This window comes from Schistocerca gregaria, chromosome 1, assembly GCF_023897955.1.
Source record: "Schistocerca gregaria isolate iqSchGreg1 chromosome 1, iqSchGreg1.2, whole genome shotgun sequence".
NCBI lineage: Eukaryota > Metazoa > Arthropoda > Insecta > Orthoptera > Acrididae > Schistocerca > Schistocerca gregaria.
The window spans coordinates 929,137,312-929,157,344 of record NC_064920.1 but is presented as its reverse complement, the minus strand read 5'-3'; the positions used below and the strand labels follow the sequence as shown (position 1 = coordinate 929,157,344).

The 20,033-nt window shown below is 41.5% G+C and overlaps 1 protein-coding gene across 1 annotated transcript in view; it reads right to left on the bottom strand.

Annotated features, from left to right (window-relative positions):
* The window catches only part of LOC126275253 (discoidin domain-containing receptor tyrosine kinase B-like), a 185,909-nt gene extending 166,147 nt beyond the window's left edge, over window positions 1–19,762 (bottom strand). The window contains exon 1 of the mRNA XM_049977181.1: window positions 19,418–19,762. The gene's annotated coding sequence lies outside the window, so the exon portion shown is untranslated. The remainder of the gene's footprint in view (window positions 1–19,417) is intronic.
* Between the last annotated feature and the right edge of the window lie 271 nt (window positions 19,763–20,033).

Below are 20,033 nucleotides of genomic sequence, written 5' to 3'. Positions count from 1 at the left end.
TGGCTCTCAGAGGTGAGAGTAGAAGGAAATGCTTTTCTCTCGTACTGAGAGATCCGTGTCAGCATGGCAGACGCGGCCACCACCCAGGTGCCCCTAAACACATCTCAGCTGGTCATTAATCACTAGCGGGATCCGCTTAGAGCTTCCTCGAAGGCAGCTGCGCTCTCTAACTACATAGCGACGAAAAAGTATTCCTTTCTTTTAGCTTAAAGGACAGCCAAGTAATGGTGTGTACTGTCTCCATTAGGACATCTTTTCGAAGACAGTAATCTTGTGATGAAACTCTGCTCCTTGCCCGAGTGGAACGAAGTGGCAGTTGAAGTATATGTTACATAAAGATGAAGAAATGGTAATAAAAATCCGACATTTTGTATTGTGTAATGTACAAGGACAGTTATGGATAAATAATAAACGTGACTGTGTGTTCAGTTGACAATGGGAACTCTGAGTTTAATTCACTGTGGAGTTCAGAGACCAGATCCATGCTCACGTGGTCGTTTCAGCAATCGAGAAAAATAAGGTATTATTTACAGTCTACCTCTCTGATATATGACATGAACACAAAAATGAATTATATTTTATAGAAATGCTGAATGATGAACCTCTTACAAACGACAATGGCATTGATGGTACACACTGAAATTTTCTGCCAGCCGGGATGGCCGAGAGGTTCTAGGCTCTGCAGTCTGGAACCGCGCGACCACTACGGTCCCAGGTTCGAATCCTGCCTCGCGCATAGATGTGTGTGATGTCATTAGGTTAGTTAGGTTTTAGTAGTTCTAAGTTATAGGGGACTGTTCACCTTCTTTGAACCACTCTCTTGCATATCGAACCTGGGACTTTCGCGTCTCGTAGCCAAGCGCTCTACCGACAGAGCCCATCCACGCATGACTCACGACTATCAGATTTACTTCCAGCAGTAAGCCTCTCGTACCTTCAAAACTTCACAGTTTCCCTGGATATGTTGCCACTCTAGGACTCCTGGAAGAAAAGATGTAGTGGGAAAATTACTTAGCCACTGCCTTCATCACTGTTTCCAGATGGGGTTTTCACTGTTTAATAGAGTGATTTGAAACTTCCTGGCAGGTTTCTTATAATAAAGCGATAGAAATGAGTCTCAAACTTGGAGCAGACGTGACTTTAAACCTTCCTCCTGCACTTCCGGCAGTGTTGTCGTCATACCATTTTTCATAGAGCGCGTCCAAAAAGATAAGCAGACCATTTGAGGGATCTGAAAGAGTACGGCACATATCTGTGCCTTTAAGATGTTCCACAAAAACAAACCAGGTAGATCGTTTGCCAGATGAATAAAAAAGCTCTACATTCGAGTCCGGCTAAAGTAAACTATTTTAATCAGTCGCCATATTTCAGTCCTTTACTTCTGACACCAGAATTGATGGACAGCAAACATTTGATACTTTTTTATGTTAAACTACTTTCATTCTTAGATCAGCATTTAACCTAAGTTAAATGCCGATAAACTAATTGGAAGGTGACAATTGGCCACTAATCACATATTCATTCGTTTCCATTAACGTTTTGTTGGTGCCTTACAGTTCACAATATTTCGCTTAATTGGCTTCTGCAGGCTCCAAACCAGCCGATCGGTTTGTCGTCCAGACAGACAGCACACGTAAGACCACTGTTTGGAACGTGTGAAGAAGGTGGTGATTAGGCCATTCGTCAATATATCGTGCGTAAAATGAAATGAACACGGACGGATATCAGAAAACGTACCACCTGTCAATAACACCGCTCAATATTCAGAATTTACTGGAATATCGTAGTCTCCTGTAAATGTGTTAATGGTTCTACACTCCCCATCAGAATACGTTAGTCATATTCTTAGTTGTATGTATTCTGTTAGCTCTTGCTGAACGTTGCAGAATTTGTTTTATTGTATTCGTAACTAGTACAGAGATGGGTTGTTGTTCGATAAACATGTTGTTTTCTGAATGCATTATAATAACATTAATTTCCACTTATCTCTTCTTTTAAACGTCGGCAGTCATCTTATCTTATAGCTTGCCTATTGCAGCGTTCCTCCCTCCCCGTCCCCCTCATTTTCTTCTTTTTTATGTTCCGTTCGTGAATAGTTACTGTGAGTAAATCTTTGCGCAAATTTAATTTATTAGATTCTGCTGCCATTGTCAGTTCGTGAGGGATGCGTGGAAGAAATTAATTTGCTATATGACAGCAACGAGCGTTCACAGAAGGACAATGGTCTCTTGCAGCCGCGCTGGATTATCCGAGCGGACTGAGGCGCTGCAGTCATCGACTGTGCAGCTAGTGCCGGCGGAGGTTCGAGTCCTCCCTCGGGCATGGGTGTGTGTGTTTGTCCTTAGGATAATTTAGGTTAAGTAGTGTGTAAGCTTAGGGACTGATGACCTTAGCAGTTAAGTCCCATACGATTTCACACACATTTGAATATTTTTTTGGTCTGTTGCATCGTCTTCCACTGGAATCGGTTGATCACATACGTCTGTTTCACGCGACCATGTGTCCCAGGATTTTTAATGCCTTCACTAGCGTGCACTGATTTTACTTATGTTATTTACCTAAAAAAAAGGGACTCAGAACAGGATGCGCCTAAAGCATGCCATCGTCGATTTGGACAATGTGACATTTATGCGTACTGCTGACATATATTGATATTGCGTGAACCAACTTTATCTATGCTGTAGTCCCACTGTCTTTGTATGATTTTCACGAAAACTTTCACGACTTCTCTGACATGCACTTTCATATAGGTCCAAAGCAGGAATTATAATTTTGTTACTCTGTGTTATTCAGTGGTTATCTAGGCCTGCCAACATAATTTTACTGTCTATATGAAGCAAATAGTCGAACTTCGTAATCGCTGGTAAACTCGTAATACTGTTTGTTTAGGATAATGAGGTGCTGCAAAATCAAGTTAAAAAACGTGTAAGGACTGGAAAGAGGTGGGAAAAAATGTCAGAAAGCGGAAAAGGAACAGTGGTGAAGAATACGTGAACGCCTAAAACAAGGTAGTCCCATGGAAAGAGCAAGGAAACGGATGCCTTTGTAGCTAACGAGATAAATGTAAGGTTACATTATTATACCAATTTTCGAAACTTTCACAAGAAGAAAAGACGAATATCGAAGTTATACAGGCCGGCCGCGGTGGTCTCGCGGTTCTAGGCGCACAGTCCGGAACCGTGCGACTGCTACGGTCGCAGGTTCGAATCCTGCCTCGGGCATGGATGTGTGTGATGTCCTTAGGTTAGTTAGGTTTAAATAGTTCTAAGTTCTAGGGGATTGATGACCACAGCTGTTAAGTCCGATAGTGCTCAGAGCAATTTGAACCATTTTGAAGTTATACAGAAAGAAGGGATATCACCACCAAACCCGAAGGTGATGTACCTTTCAGAAATTTTACAATGATGAGGTTTCCAACAGAGAGCCGGAAACTTTTACTTAAAGTAACAAAAAAATTGCTCTGAGCACTATGGGACTTAATATATGAGGTCATCAGAACTTAGAACTACTTAAACATAACTAACCTAAGGACATCATACACATCCATGCCCGAGGCAGAATTCGAGCCTGCGACCGTAGCGGTTGCGCGGTTCCAGACTGAAGCGCCTAGAACCGCTTGGCTACAACGGCCAGCTTTAAAGTAACAAATTCTTCGTTGGAGGCTTAGTAAGTCACCATGTTCTGCAAGTCAGTTCGAGGGAGACCACAATGCATCATTTTGCCACACTTTGTACATGCCTTGGAAAATCGGGTACCCAAATATGTAGTCGGAAAGCAAATATCAACCTTGAAACACAAAGAAAAAACCTTGATTTCCTGTCTAAAGTGGACAGACAGTTCTATCTGAACCTCAAGCCACAGAATGTGCTTAATAAAAATGATTAAAACGAGGACCATCAAGTATTAGGGTAGGTCATAACTGTGTGTGTGTGTGTGTGTGTGTGTGTGTGTGTGTGTGTGTGTGTGTGTGTGTGTGCGCGTGTGTGTGCGTGTGTCTGTGTGTGTGTCTGTGTGTGTGTCTGTGTGTGTGTCTATGTGTGTGGCTGTGTGTGTTTGCGTGTGTTACATGTAGTATCTGTTCTCTATACTCTGATTCTACTTCCATATTAATTATAAAATTGACAGCCCTCAAAAAGACACTATTGCCACCAGCCTATACACGGTAGTACCATCATCTTCGGCGTACGACGAAGAAAAAAATGGTTCAAATGGCTCTGAGCACTATGGGACTTAACATCTGAGGTCATCAGTCCCCTAGAACTTAGAACTACCTAAACCAAACTAACCTAAGGACATCACACACATCCATGCCCGAGGCAAGATTCGAACCTGCGACCGTACCGGTCGCGCGGTTCCAGACTGAAGCGCCTAGAACCGCTCGGCCACACTGGCCGACTCGACGAAGTAATTCAGAGTCCTCCACAGCGGTGGTTAGGTATTTCCTTGTGTTTACAGCTCTTCACTGATGAAAGGATATTAACTTCAATAGTCATGAAATTGCTGAAGAATAACCTTCGGCGGTCATAACGGCGTGTAAAGTGTCAATGACTTCTCTTAAGTTCTTTCTTTCGGATATTCAGTTTTTAGTCGTTCTTCCTTCCTCAGTGACGGTCAGCGGCAGTTTCACGAGAACGCACAATTAACAGCTACGAAACTGTGAGCTACAGTTTATTTGATACTGCAGGGCAGGCGCTTCCTTCGCCGAGCGTCGCTGGAACAACGTTGTCAGGAGAGCGACACTTCGGCGATAAATTGCCGCGTAATGCACGGCTGCGTCGGTGACCGTAGCCGCGACTAATCGAATATACCGAGCAGTAAACAGCAGCAAGGATTCGATTTATCTGAAACGAGTTGCACTTCTGACCTCTCAAATAAAGTCCCGTCGTAAATTGCGCCGTTGATAACTGGCTCGGTCGTAAACATAATGCAGCGCATGCTGTTACTCCGACATGAAATACTGCGGTAGGGACACTGAAAACCATATAGTTCATTAACTTCACTCCGTTATATTTATGTGCATTTCTTCTGCAGTATTTACAGTAGTGGGATATTTTAGTACCGCTAAATCTTCAGAGACGTCCGAACACCCTAATTATTCTCCGTTTTAGTGATTTCTTGCGCTGTCTGTATTTGTGTTTCAACGTATTATGTGACTGGGAGACGCTACAGACTCGTAGGGACAATAGCAGTTAGTTTAACAGCATTAAATGTGTCTTACTTCCCATTTACGAAGTAGCCGTTTCTTGAAGGATATTTTAATATAAAGTTCTGCACGACAGTGCATCCTTAACGGGTTGCATTGACGAGATGACTTCAACATTTTCTAGTGTGAGACACGAAACGATATTTAGAACTGTCAGTTCTGAAACATCACTCAATATGCAGACGAATTTATGGAAGCAATACAGTAATTATTACACCTTTATAACGTTGCATACTTAACATTTATTGTGACAAGTGCAAGTAAGAAGATGATAGGTCGAAGGTAAAGGTTATCAAGTACCAGCGAATTATCAGAAGATGTGAAATGCCAAGAGGACATTCACAGAGTACCAGAAAATAATACACTCCCCACTGACTATTTTTGGGAAAACATGGCGACCAGTCTGATTATATCGTGAATGACATTTTTCTTTTATATCTCTATAGACACAGCGGAACTTCATTACCCATTTAGTTTCAGCCACACAGTGATTATCTTCAGACTAAAGTGTTTCAACGCATTGTTTACATCTGTCACTCTATGGGTTGATCAGTTTTCTGAAATTTTGTTCTCATTCTATTTTTGTACACGAAATAAATGCAATAGAATAAAACCAATAGTTACACAGTGGAAACTCAGGGTGTAAGTGAAATAAGGAGAATAGATGTGAATTTTGTGGGGTATACGAAACGTTCTCTGAATTGACCAACACAAAGAAATCGGCAAATCTTTCTTGTCTTCTAGAGGTTTATAGGAATTACTTGCAATAAAACTTCTTATGACATACATTCTAGGAAATATGTTCACTGTAAAAGCTACTGAATGAAACAAATACAAAAATGAACAGATGAACTTCAAGATACGCTTATCTTGAATTATACGAATCACTATATGTTCCGATACTACGTAAACTGTGTGACAAAACAGTCATCTGATGAGGTTTCGTTCATCCAACTGTAAAACTTACAATGCGCATGTATCTACAATGTTTCACAGAAAATTTTTCTTTGGGCAGGATTTTTTAAAACGGGGTGCCTGAAATCTGCGTTACCCTAGAGACAGCTTCCGTAGTGAAGCATTATTTTGTAGTTTGGAAGAAACTTACGGTACCGATGAATCGCTTAATGTAGTTACGATAGCTGGGCTCTGCCGTATCTTACTTTGCTTACTGGAATAAATAATTTACAGAAAGGGAGCCTTCACAGAACACAACAAGTATTGTTACTTGACGTTTACAATGTTTATGTGGTCTGCAATTTTGCCGTGATGTTACGCTGTCACTCACAAATGTGAGGAATAATGTAACGTTTCAGATTCACTTTCGCGACATGCAATCGCATCTGCGATACAGTTATAGTAATCTACCCTTGCGTCAAACACTGTTACTAAATGCTTTCCATGACACTGGTAAATGTTTGCTCAGCAATAAAAGATTTAGTTCTGTCAGATTTACTTTTTCATTGTATCACTGTCAATGGCATCTCTACTCGTTTTCTTGCACTAGAAGAAAAACTTAGAAACAAGGTTTCTAATATTCCCTCTAGGCTAAGATTATATATTGCCAACTCTACTTTGGCATAGCATGACGGAAAATGGAACAACACAAACTAGAGACGGTGTTTCGATAGCCTCCACGTAGGAAAAAAGCACCCGGATGTGTTAAAGCACCAGTGACTGTGAAAGGTTTGAGATACGTACGGCACGTCTTTGAAGTGGAGTCCTGAAGACGCTGACGTAACGGTAACCCTTCTCATGATTTAGGACGACTGCTCGTTTCGTAAGGTGACAGCTTAAAAGCGACTCCACTACCCGCCAGACAAACATCAGCGCGGCTATCCAGACACCACACTGCTCTATGGGAAGATGGACAGGTTCCAAGGTGCCAGAGGAGCATACAGCAGCTCTTACCCTGAATAAGACATTCTCATCAACTCAGTGGACGTGTCATCAGTTACATAAAAAAATGAAGGACTCATTACTTGCAAATGGAAACGTTTCCAACATCTAAACGGCTACGACATATTCTCGATTACAGAAAGAAAAGGAAAACCTAAATGCAAGAATACCCAAACAGGGCAAATATTCGTCAGGTCTCTTCGCGAATGCGAGAAGTCGCTTCAGGATGAAGGTACGATACACGTTTGAAATTCTTAAGGCAGCAGAGTAGAATACACGAAGTGACACGTTATTAACAACTTGTATAGAAACCAGACTATTGTTATAAGAATCGAGGGAAGCAGTAGACTATCACTGATATTGTTCTATATACAAAGTAAGAAGCTGTGAAGAAAAGCATCTGTAAATTTAGAGAGAGTATTAAAATTCACGGAGAATAAATAAAAACTTTAAGGTTTCGTGATGACGTATAGTTCTGCCAGAGATGGCAAGACACTGGGGGTGCCGTCGAACGGAATGTTTGGTGCCTTGAATCGAGGTTGTCAGATGGGTATCAACAATAACAAAACAATGACAAAGAAATGTATTTGAATTAAATCATACGGTGCTAGGGAATGAGATTAGGATATGACACAAAGCAGTAAGTGAGCTTTGTTATTTAAGCAGCAAAGTAAATAACGATGTCCGAAGTAAAAAAAATTGTGTAATTTTTTTACAATGCGCATACAAATTTTTGTAGTGATCATTTGAGGTAAAAGAAACACTTCTTTAAGAGACAATAAGTCGGTAAGGCGTCTTTGAAGGATTTGATGTTATTGATTTTCGAAGATGGTTTCAGGCTGCTGTTTAAAGAAAACTGTTTTAGAGATCTTTTGAAAAAGTCGTCCGCTTACATCACTGCACATTTACCATTTGTTTCCCGATGATCGCCAAAAAATAATCAGCTGTTACATGATCATGACTGCAGCTTCTCCAGTGTATCGTTGTCTCGTACATTAAATGCTTCCCCTCTGCCTTCCCACCCTTCTACAAAAGAAATACGTGGTCTATTCGTTTATAAACGTCCGATTAGTCGCGAAATGGAAACAACAGTAAATACCAAGAATCTAGTATTTTCAGTATTTACTACAACTTCCAGCTACTTCCCTATATAGTCGCCGCTCCGACTTATACGTTTGGCATAGCGTTGTACAAACTTTCCAATACCCTGGTCAAAAAGGCAGCCGCCTATGATTTCCACCAATTGTCTATGGTAGGCTGCAGCTCGTTGCCTGTGCCAGAATGTTGTCTCCATAGGCAGCAGTTCATATTAACAGGGATGAAAATCAGAGAGATCCAAGTCGTGGCTGCATGGTGGATGATCAAACACTTCTCGTTGCAAAACCCTGCAGGAGCGCCTTCATTGTCCCTGCACTGTGCAAACGAAAATTGTCATGAAGAAGGAAATGTATAACATTTATGTTATGTGGGTTGCATGAAATCAGGCGAAATCTCTCAGCAGGTACTCGTACTCTGCGGGGGACATTATTTTCTAGGCGTAGTTACGTGCTGACTGGCGCTGAGAACTAAAAATAGCGACATGAAGTGATTGACGAGAATACTACAGACAATGAACAACACAGCTGTGTAAAGTTGCATCAGAATTTCACATCGTTTAGATTTCACAACCGATCGGGCCTTAATAAGTGAATAGTCTTTGTACACTGGAGTGAGGGTGGGAGAAAATTTGCGATTGATGTCAGGGAACATTTAGATTTTGTTTCCTCCAATTGCTGAATTGAGCGGGTAAGGCTAGTAATGTGGGCATCCCCTTCCCTTCCTGGTCTCCTGCAGACACAGTTATACTGTGGCACTGAGAAGATGTGCATCATAGTGTGCGAGTGAAATGGTGCAGCAACTGGAAACTTAACCCGAAGCTGAAGCACTGGGATAGTATGAGTCTTATTGGAAAAACGTCGAAATTGCACACAGATTCACCGTGAAATCCTAATGATAAGTGGGCCTGATGCAAATCCAGCTGTAGTGAAATGGTGCTAGCAAGAATGTACAGACTTGGATAATGCTGATCTGGAAGGAGGGGCAAGAGAACCTGAAGGAAAAGAGGTTTTCCAACAATGAGGTCGTTCACACTGCAATTCTCTAATGACTCCGTGTCCAAGGAGCGGATTTCTATTTTCGATGAACTGAAGTAAAGTTCTGGTCGTTGTTTTCAGAGATTTTGTAACTATGTTGAAAAATAATTTCATGTATCTGTCTCACTATGAAGTGAAGTACTGAATTCAATAAAAAATTCTGTGATCTGCCATAATAACGTGATGTTTCCTTCCTGAAGTCCCATAGTACTGTACGCGGTCTAATAATATTCTGGTTGAGGTGGCTGATAGGTGTAAGTGAACGGTGAGAACAGAATAACACTAACCGGTACAGGTTACTTTTCTCCCACTGTTTACTCTACACAGCAGACAATAAATGATGAGCGCGCGCCAAACATACCAACAATTTGAATGTCGCGTATATCGTTTCAATGTTCGTTAACTGCGCCAATGAGTTATCTTTTAGTACACTAAACACGGTGCTAAATAAAGTGGGCCATGGCCAGGAAGCAGTGAGAACCGATCGATGACGTCTGATTTCTATAGACTGAGTTACTTGCATCAAACACCGCGTCGAGTGGTGTATATTGTATTAAAACAACCGTTTATCCACGGCAATAGTGCAATACTTCTGCAATGTTCTAATTTCCGCTTTAACATGTCGTATAAGTAAAAAAGGCTGATATAGATTATCATCACTCACTGTTGTCCTACAGCATCTCTTAAGTTTCTCATGTTATTGGGTGACTTTAGTGCAAGTCAAGTTGAGTTAAACCACCATAATCCAGTTTGAAAATGATACTTTACGATTTTTTGCAGGGCGATTATCGTCTGCGAGCTGCAAATATATTAATTGTGGGGGCCTTTAAAAATAGAAAAATTTGTCTTATTCAACAGTGTAGTTTCGTAATTTTCGTTCTTGACATCCTGTAAGGAGCGAAGTATTTAGCAACAGCGCGCTGTACAGTTTGAAAATTTAAAGAAATTGACAAGGGGTTGCTGAATGAACCGTTCCAATATTAACCTGGAGTGTTTTTAGGAAAACAAGCGGAAATTATGTTATGGTGTCCTGACAAGACGTTTCAGCCTCCATTTAACACAGTGATGCGTTACCCGGGATATTTGGTGAAGGTTGTTGTTTATTTGATAAACATAGGTGGGTAGTTGCTTAATCCACTTTGTTTCCCCGAAAAATAAGCTAGGTAGAAAAAGTGATACCGGGAAAGCCCGACATAGAAGAGTAACAGTTCCAAATTATACGTTTTAAAAACAGAGTCTGCATACTCTTTAGGTATATGACAATTAAAACAATCGTTGGCTGTTGTCTAAGTTACTTTTTAAGTCGAAACATTGCTATACTAAATAATTCTGATACGGAGTCAACTGAGTGCCTTATTCAGTATTTCAGTAAAGTAGTGGAATTATTCCTGTAAATAACACAGCACGTTTATAAATTATTTACACAGAAATAATATTTAATTGCGAAAAGGGTAAATCACTTACATGGACATTTGACACAACACTGAGTGCAGTATATCGTCAAGATTATTTGCGCCTAACATTGTTAGTTCCTGACGTTCCCGCTAGACGGCTTGCCTGAATGTGTTATTTCAAAAAATGGTTCAAATGGCTCTGAGCATTATGCGACAACTTCTGAGGTCATCAGTCCCCTAGAATTTAGAACTACTTAAACCTAACTAACCTAAGGACATCACACACATCCATGCCCGAAGCAGGACTCGAACCTGCGACCGTAGCGGTCGCGCGGCTCCTGACTGAAGCGCCTAGAACCATTCGCCCACTCCGGCCGACAGTGTGTTATTTCAGTAGTCATAAAGGAGTAGTATAATGGTGCAGAGTGTGTGCAGTTTTGTTTACACAGTCGCGAATCCATATCCACTAGTACAGTTCAGAGGCAAATCAGGACTTAACATCCAGTAGTGTATGACGTAGCAATTTGACAGACTTATATTCGTTGTCGGGTAAGTCAACGAGACTTGCAGTTCAGAACCGAATACGTCTAGTGTTACAGAATGGAAAGTATTACGGAAACGCCTCAGATGCAGACCCTACAAACTGGAACTGTAGCAAGCTTTAAGAGAAAGTGACCATGAAAAACAAGCTGAGTTTTGTGTACAAATTTTTAAAGAAATGCAGAGTGAACATAATTTTCTAAATTAAATGGTGTTCAGTGACGATACCATCTTCCAGATCTATGTTAAAGTGAATGGGCGTAATGTTCGGATATGGGATGAGCGGAAATGGCATCACATAAATCAGACATTTACGTATACACTTAAGGCAAATTTTTTTGTACTGTAAAATGTAATAAGACTTACTGTGATTCTTTTTTGTCGAGTCAACTGTAACTGGCATTTCGTACTTGGACATGCTTGAAAATTATCTAATCCTCAGTTACAACAGAATATGGGTACAGAATTTATTTTCCATCAACAGGGCGTGCATCCACATTATCATCGTGAAGTTGTCGCATGTCTCGTAATAATGTGTCAACTTTCATCAAACGCGGTAGAACAATATCCCGGCCACGATGAACACCTAATTTAACCCCAATGGCCTCCTATGTAAGGGGTTACATGAAAGACAGAGCAGTTGTTTCTGCACCTCGGAAAATGTGGACGAACTGCACCAACGCATAACGTAAGCAGTTGCCAGCATACATCAAGAGTCTCTTTATAGATTTTGACAGGAAATTGATTACAGATGGGCATTTTCCATGTTACTGAAAATTTATAAATAAAAGTTCTAAACAAAGTTGAAGATAAACTACATTCAGTGATGTGCCAAACACTTCTGTAAGTTATTTACGGTTTTCACAAATAAAGGTTACTTTGGTATAACCAGTTTATAAACAATCTGTACGTTAGGTTAGGTTTCCGCTAGTTACTGTTTCGATATTTGAAAGGCCACGGGAGAAGCTCAGATAACTATCAGTGGACAAATCCTCGGATGACTAAATGAGGGTAGTCCGACGGGCCCATATCGCTCGCTACGGTCAGTTACCAGTCAGCTGGTAAGTTAAGGCAGTCCGGTTCCACCCTCAACATCAATTTATGCTCTCCTAAAGACCGTTCCGGACGACCGCAGGGCATGGCTAACACTTTCCACATCGGAACTGACCGCCAGCCTCCGGCTGCTCCCTTTAGGAATAAATGATGGGGCACGTGACTCTCTGTGAAATCGGTAACCACACAACTATGCACGGCATACAAAATCGAGAATGGAATTTATCAGCTTGAGGCATTATGATCAGGAAAGCTATTGTGCTATGTAATGGCAGCTATTTTAACTCTTTTAAGGATTAGTATCTCTAATCTTGTCTGGTTTATAGTTTTCGTATTGTGAACATTCCTCGTACTGAAATTAAGTTTGTGTTTATACCCAAATAGTTTTTCCTCGATTATAATAATTCTCAGCGATTTCTTTCCGACTGAGTCTTCTTCGTAGAAGTGCTGCACAACCAACACTGTGAAACGGTGAAGATTAATGAGAGATAAATAGGGGATTTTAATGTTATTATACTTCCACTGAAATACCATAGCTTAATAGTAATTAGTGGAGATAAAGAAGTGAGATCATCATATAAAGCCATACGTGCCGTTTGCTACACGGAGAAATCATAACGAATCTGAGGGATTCTGTCAGAAGGAAAATTGCTTTCAATACTTTAAAGAGGTAAATCTCGGCAAAATGAGGGACAACAATAAACAGATATGCATCAGAAATAATACGTAAAAAAGCTGTAAAATTACTTACAGAAAATATAACTACAAGAAATGGGGGCGTATCTTAACAATTACAAATTCGTGTGCTTTCTTGTAATTTTGTAAATGTCATAGGCTATCAAGAAAATTGGAAACATCCTCTGGTCCAGAGGAAAGACATTCAAATATCAAAGATAATCAAATGTTATAGTCCTGAGATACACAGAATAACTTAAATAAATTATAGAATAGATGAATAGATCAGAGACTTATGTTGTCAATGCGGTGAAATATCCAATACATTTAATGTAGTGGCCGGTCGCGGTGGTCTCGCGGTTCCAGGCGCGCAGTCCGGAACCGCGCGACTGCTACGGTCGCAGGTTCGAATCCTGCCTCGGGCATGAATGTGTGTGATGTCCTTAGGTTGGATAGGTTTAAGTAGTTCTAAGTTGTAGGGGACTGATGACCACAGCTGTTAAGTCCTATAGTGCTCAGAGCCATTTGAACAAGTTTTAATGTAGTGTTGTAATTCACTGTCTGTATAATTAGGAAAATTTCGTCTGCAGACGGTTAACGGTCCAACAAGTTCTCCTGAGGAAAGTATGACGCATCTTCATTTATTGGACTTTTTTTCCACTCTAGTGATGGCCTCCTGGAACAATCGATGATTTAGGCACAGCCTTCCATAGGACCTCTACGATTCCATTGGGCGCTTTCGACGAATGCTAAAACCCATCCTTCGAAGAAACTTTAAATTACAGTAAGGAAAACAGTGGTATTCGCGACAAATGCATGGTTTGGATGTATCTGTAATGTCAAAGAACACACTGTCCACAGTGAAAGCAACTAACTTGATTCGATATTTGGCTTCTAGTCGATGTTTTTTAAGTCCCAGTACTACAACACTGAAACAGTGCACTTCAGCAATGATTCGTTATGACATTCGATCCCTGTTAGGTGCTCCTAAGTACAATGAATTCTCTTTTAAAGTAAACAGCCCGAAAGTGTTAATGCAGTGAAGAGACAAAAATGTTAAATGACACATTAAATATGTGTTCCTAAACAGCAGTTAAATAATGACTGCCCATTGTAAGCGTCAAGTGGCGATGGGCTTCGCTAAAAGACGTTTAACATAGGAGAGAATCTGAGTGCCAGAAATAAAAAAACCGTCATCGGGAAAAAATAATGATTTACAGAAACATGACGAATGTAAAAGGAACAGCATAAAATGGGATTTCTCTTATACCAGAAAACTTCGTTGAAATGGATTGGAAGCTGTATATGATTCAGTAAAGTTAACAGACATACATTGCACAGAACTGTTAACGCTTTCGTAGTCACTTGTTGATGTACTGCCTTTTAGCTTTTGTCTCGCTCTCTTCGGCCAATGTTTCTTTAGTGATTGTTCTAATGTTTCGACAACACCAGCGGCTGGCATTGTCAAAGATTTAGCTTACACTGCTGGCGCCGCCAACAATCTCTTACAGTGCCACCACTGAACTTCGTAAGGCGTTGTGTTTGCAAAAAAAAAAAAAAAAAAAAAATGGTTCAAATGGCTCTGAGCACTATGGGACTTAACATCTATGGTCATCAGTCCCCTACAACTTAGAACTACTTAAACCTAACTAACCTAAGGACAACACACAACACCCAGGCATCACGAGGCAGAGAAAATCCCTGACCCCGCCGGGAATCGAACCCGGGAAACCGGGTGCGGGAAACGAGAACGCTTCCGCTCGACCACGAGATGCGGGCCGTTGTGTTCGCCCATGATACGCTGTGTATGCGTTAGCTGTCTACAATACTGTGCAAAAATTACTGTCATAATTCAGCTTAACGTCCAAGTGATGCTGCTATAAAAAGCGTCCATTTGTACGTTCTTAAGACAATTTTATTGGTACACCACAGTGATGAGGCACTGCATTAATTATTTGACTTATTTATCAGGACGCCCATGGTTCGAAATCGAGCCCACCCAACAGATGAGTTTCCTCCAGTGGCGCAATATCGCTAAACCTCTACCATGCCGTCTCTGGTAAACTGAATCATGGTTTATGATGAGATTTTGTATTTATACACTTCGGTTTGTACCGATCACGAAAATTGACAACGGCCTGGATAGCGATGTGCTTACCGCATGCCCCTCCGTATCAAAATCCGGTAGCACCCGAGGGCTGAGGACTGAATGGTGTCCGGTCGGTACCGTTAGGCCTTCAAAGCATGTTCGTAAGTTTTCTTGTATACTTCAGTCTGTAGCACAGCAGTCTTCTACAATATTAAAGATTCTTTTCGATTCATTCACAGATGAAGCATTATAATGTTTAGCTATTTTCTCCAGCTGAAATCGTAATGGATCCTCCGTCTTGGCGATCGCTATGGAACCATTACGTAAGGATCTTTGAAATAAGTAGGAAATGCCTACAGCCTTGTCTTTCAACTTAATTGACCAGATTTCAACTAGTTAATGAAAAGATTGGTTCAAATGGCTCTGAGCACTATGGGACTTAACATCTGAGGTCATCAGTCCCCTAGAACTTAGAACTACTGAAACCTAACCAGCCTAAGGACATCACACATCACAACATCCATGCCCGAGGCATGATTCGAACCTGCAACCGTAGCGATCGCGCGGTTCCAGACTGAAGCGCCTAGAACCCCACGGCCACACCGGTCGGCTAATAAAAAGAATGTTATCCTCTTTCTGGTATATTTGACTGCACTTTTGCGACCACTTTAAAGTGAGTCAGACAATCATGTTACCATTTGTTTTCCACTACACTGCATATACAACGAATTACTGTAGTTTCATGTGGATCCCTCGCACACACAGACGACATTCCAACTGTCAAAAATTTAATACTGCATTTCTTAGGCAGGTTACGGTTTATAGTATCAGGTAATCACGAAGAACATACTTACTGTACGGCGAAGGTTTGTGGTAATTTTACTTTTATATCCCCATGCATTGTTACTCCTGTGTACTTGCATATCCGGCACAACTGTAAAGTACTGATGGTATGGTCAAATGCTGTTATACTAACTCTCTTAAGAGCCATACAACTACACATTTCTCTAGATTCAGGGCTTATTTTTTTCTGAAAAGTTTTAACCAACAGATTACTTTGTAATCTCCTAAGAAAATTGACGTTTCCATTAGTGACATCGTGTTTCAGTTCGCTAAATACTACGACATGAAAGAAATGAGGATACTCACACTACAAAGAAACTATTCATCGTCGCGTATTATTTCGAAACTGCGATCTTCAACTTTGTCCTTACACTGTATCAAGTTTGAACAAAAGTTATCTACTTAGTTGCAACTGACGAGCAGTTTACTATAATCGTTCTCTTGCATTCGGTCAAAGTGCAAGAACAATGGAAGGAACTTACGCGCAATCTCACGGTAAACGAAATGCAGAAATATTTTGGGCAGTGGAAGGACATCCGGAGTGCGAGGACTCAAACGGGTTCTACATCGAGGGTGGTCAACGCTGACTGAACATATTTGGTAAATCACACATTTTATGGCACCAGTCTGTTCTTATTGTGTTTACGAGCCTCGTATACGACTTTTACCGCAGGAGTGAATCAACAGGTTTGTAAAAACCGCTCATTCACTGCTCGTTCCCAGAACTGTCGAAGGTATGTTCGGCGTTACTTATGTGTGTATGTTTTCCTTCAAGGAAACCGTCTAATTCATGAAATGTGTATGTCGTTGTTGGTGACCTGTACCTTCACTGCCCAGTTTTCCTTACGTCCGTCCATGTGTCCAAGACTTGTACATGTTATCTGCATGACGGTCAGCTCTGTATTGTACAGGGTCATGGCACAGTAGATTTGTTAGTCATCGGAACAGTAAAGTATCTTTCATCACGCGCTTAATGCCGGGGCTTTTCAATAAACGGAAGAAAGTACACCGCAGGTCAGAGGTCGAAGTGCACTCGCGTGCGGTCGTAAAATAGCCGATCGGACAGGGGGGTGTCGGTTACAGCTGAGCATGAAATATTTTACCGCTCGCCTCGTAGCGTAGCGCCTGATAACTCCCGCCATAAAATGTTATCCGGTTAAAGGTTACACGGCGGATGTTGGGATTCTAGAACTCTTCTTTCCTTTTCTTAAACAGTCACTAGTACAGTGACCCCGTGATTCACCAGGCTGCCGCTCTCCCATCTCTGTGCTTCCCGCAAGAGGAAGTTTGTCGGTTTCCAAGATTTGAACACGATTGCTGGGATCATCATAAACACCACAGCTGCCTGAGATAGAATACGCTCTTTATATTTTAGCCCAGTAGTCATAAAATGCTTCCTGGATAATGTATCATGGTTTATCGTTAAGTATTTTTCGTAGTGAACCGTAAACGGAAGAAAACTGCATTACGGGAACTAAATCCTCACAAAGTGTTTTCAGTGATTCCAGTAATTTTCAGCGACTGCGGAGAATTAGTCCGAAACATTTTGAAGTATCTGGCAGCCCGAGTAAGTTTTATGATTTAAGTATGCGGATACTAAATTCGAAATAACGGTGTTGTACGTTACTCATGTAACCATTTACAGAAATTATTCCAAAGGGTTCCTATATCTAAAAACAAGAGCCCCCACATAGCCGATCAGTTTAGGTGGTTGTCTTTCAAACTGAACATTCAGTAATGTGATTCACATGAACTGCAATTTACTTACACTAAGTCTAGTCTTTCTTGAAGCTGCAGGGACTTCACTCTTTCTTCGTCAAGCACGGATAAGACTTACACGAAAAAAAAAAAAAAAAAAAGGTGACGGCATTTATTTCATCTCGTATTAAAACTTCTTGCAAATGATTCAGCAAGGGAATAATTCAGAGTATTAAGAGTATGTACACAACCTCCAGTATTGTCAAAGAAAAGAAAATGTGGAGAAATGGAGTTTACACATATTTCTTCATTGCATTGCACTACATCCCCCTGTGTTCACAATTTTCGAAACGAGTAATGAAGACGGAGAAATTTACCTTTCACCAAATCCTTGTGCATCATTCACACCTTAATTAGTAGCACAGAAACAGCAGCGCCTCTGAATTTCAGTTATATGATCGACAACTCTCTGAGGCAGACATTTTTGTATTGTGGGCGTCCGCAGCTGTAGAATTCTGTCACGACGAAAAAGGCTGATTCAGCTGCATGACAAATATTAGATTTGATCCAATTAGTTTTATGGCATTAGAGTGAAATCTTCAGGGATATACATTTATTTCATAATTTTGTTCTTTACGGTAACCAGACGGGTGAGCCCATTTATTACAAATGGACAGAATTTTAGGTTGTCTATTGGTTATTGTTTGAACCAAGCTATTAAATAAACATTTACCCCTGAAGACGTGAGTCTAAAGCCATGTAACTAGTTGGGTCGTAAGTAAATAGTTACGATACTGCTGAAGCGGTCTTTTCATCATGAAACTGTTGGGAGGGTAAACGAATTTGGGTATCATTTTTCGTTAAAAATGGTTATATCTGTAAGTATTTACGAAAACAAAAGCAGATGTGACAAGTGCGTAGTTGGGTCTGATTACGAAGACTGCCCAGGCCACCACACGTGGTAACGTTTACTCTGTTAGCGCACAGTGTGCCAAGCGTCCCCAGCATCGCACTCCGTAGCTCATGCGCAGTAAGGCCAAGTCCACGTGTTCCGCGAGCGTTTGTCCGTAAAACAACGTTCAACGCTAAGCTACGAGATTTAAGCGGTCATCTAGTGGTAGATTTGAACAGCTTTCACACTTGGAACCAGTACCCTATAGTCACTTTCTTCTATCTTTCGCACTAGGCATTTCTGGAATATTAATAACTCTTTTGTCAGCCTAGTATGAACGTGGTGTGTGGAGAGAAACGATGTTCCTTAACGAACTCATGCATTACTGTAAACGGTAATGTCTTAAAATGTCTTAAAATGACACACTGAGCAGTATAGTATAGTAAAAAAGTGAAAATGCGAAGACCGATGTGAGAATAATAGATTTTCTTAAAGAGGGGCTCAAGTTTTACGTTGTGTTATGTAACCTTAGATATATATACGGTTGGAAACAAAATACAAATGAAAATATTTCAAATATTACGTATGCTAAAAAATCATTACAACAATCTCTCGAAAACTGGGGAGGCATATCTTGGCTCACGTAAGACAAACCTTGCACTGCGTCATACAACAATATGTAACGTACAGAGCATATGAACGAAGAAAATGTGCTTTCTATGAGGCACCGAAAAGAAAGCACGCGGGACAGGTAAAAATTTAAAAGTAACTGAGTGTCTGTTATTTTAAATAAACGGTAGTGTTGGAAAGCAAGTGTCACTGTTGATGATAGCTTTCAATCGAGTTGGTTACAGGCTTAGTATTTCTGTCATGGAGTCGTTATTGTTAAACGAGTAACTGTACGAGAAACATAATCAAGCTGCCGTCAACAACGAGCAGATTTGTGTTCAGTGGTCACGATGCAGCAGCAACACAGTATATCGAATGAATACAGAGACTCACCAGAAAAATCACATGATCGGCACTGTCCACAGCGCAGCACAGGGTATACTCCTAGCAACCGTAGTTGAATACTTATGTGACGCCAAAGAAATATAAGAAATCGATCGAACGTCGGAACACACACGAACGACACGACCTGCACTGCACCTCGGCGAGAACTCGGCTGGCGACACTCTGGTGAGGCGTGGATCCGGCGGCGAGCGAGAGGCTGCTCCCGCGGAGGCCGGCTGGGCGAGAGTCCGGAGAGCGTGGGGCACAGTGGCAGAGTGGCGGTGCTCGCGCCTGGACAGTCGGCGGCAGACTGACGGCCCGCCAGCCGCCAGCGGTAGGCAGCCGGCGGCGCACAACAGGTCCCTGCCGCGCCAGCACGCCCTTCCCTTCCCTTCCTGGCGCTGCGCTTCCCTTCCTTCGCTGCCTGCTGCCTGCCGCGCTGCCAGCAGTTGCTCACAATCGGCACTGGCCTGCCCCTGCCTGCACAGCGGCGCGCCGTCCACCCACTGTGCCATTCTTCCGGTGGGCTTCCTCTGCTAGGTCTACCGCGATGTTTCCACAGCCAGCGGAAACCTGCACATGCTTACCTCGAGAGAGCTCAGAGCCTGGAAAGTAGATTCATAGA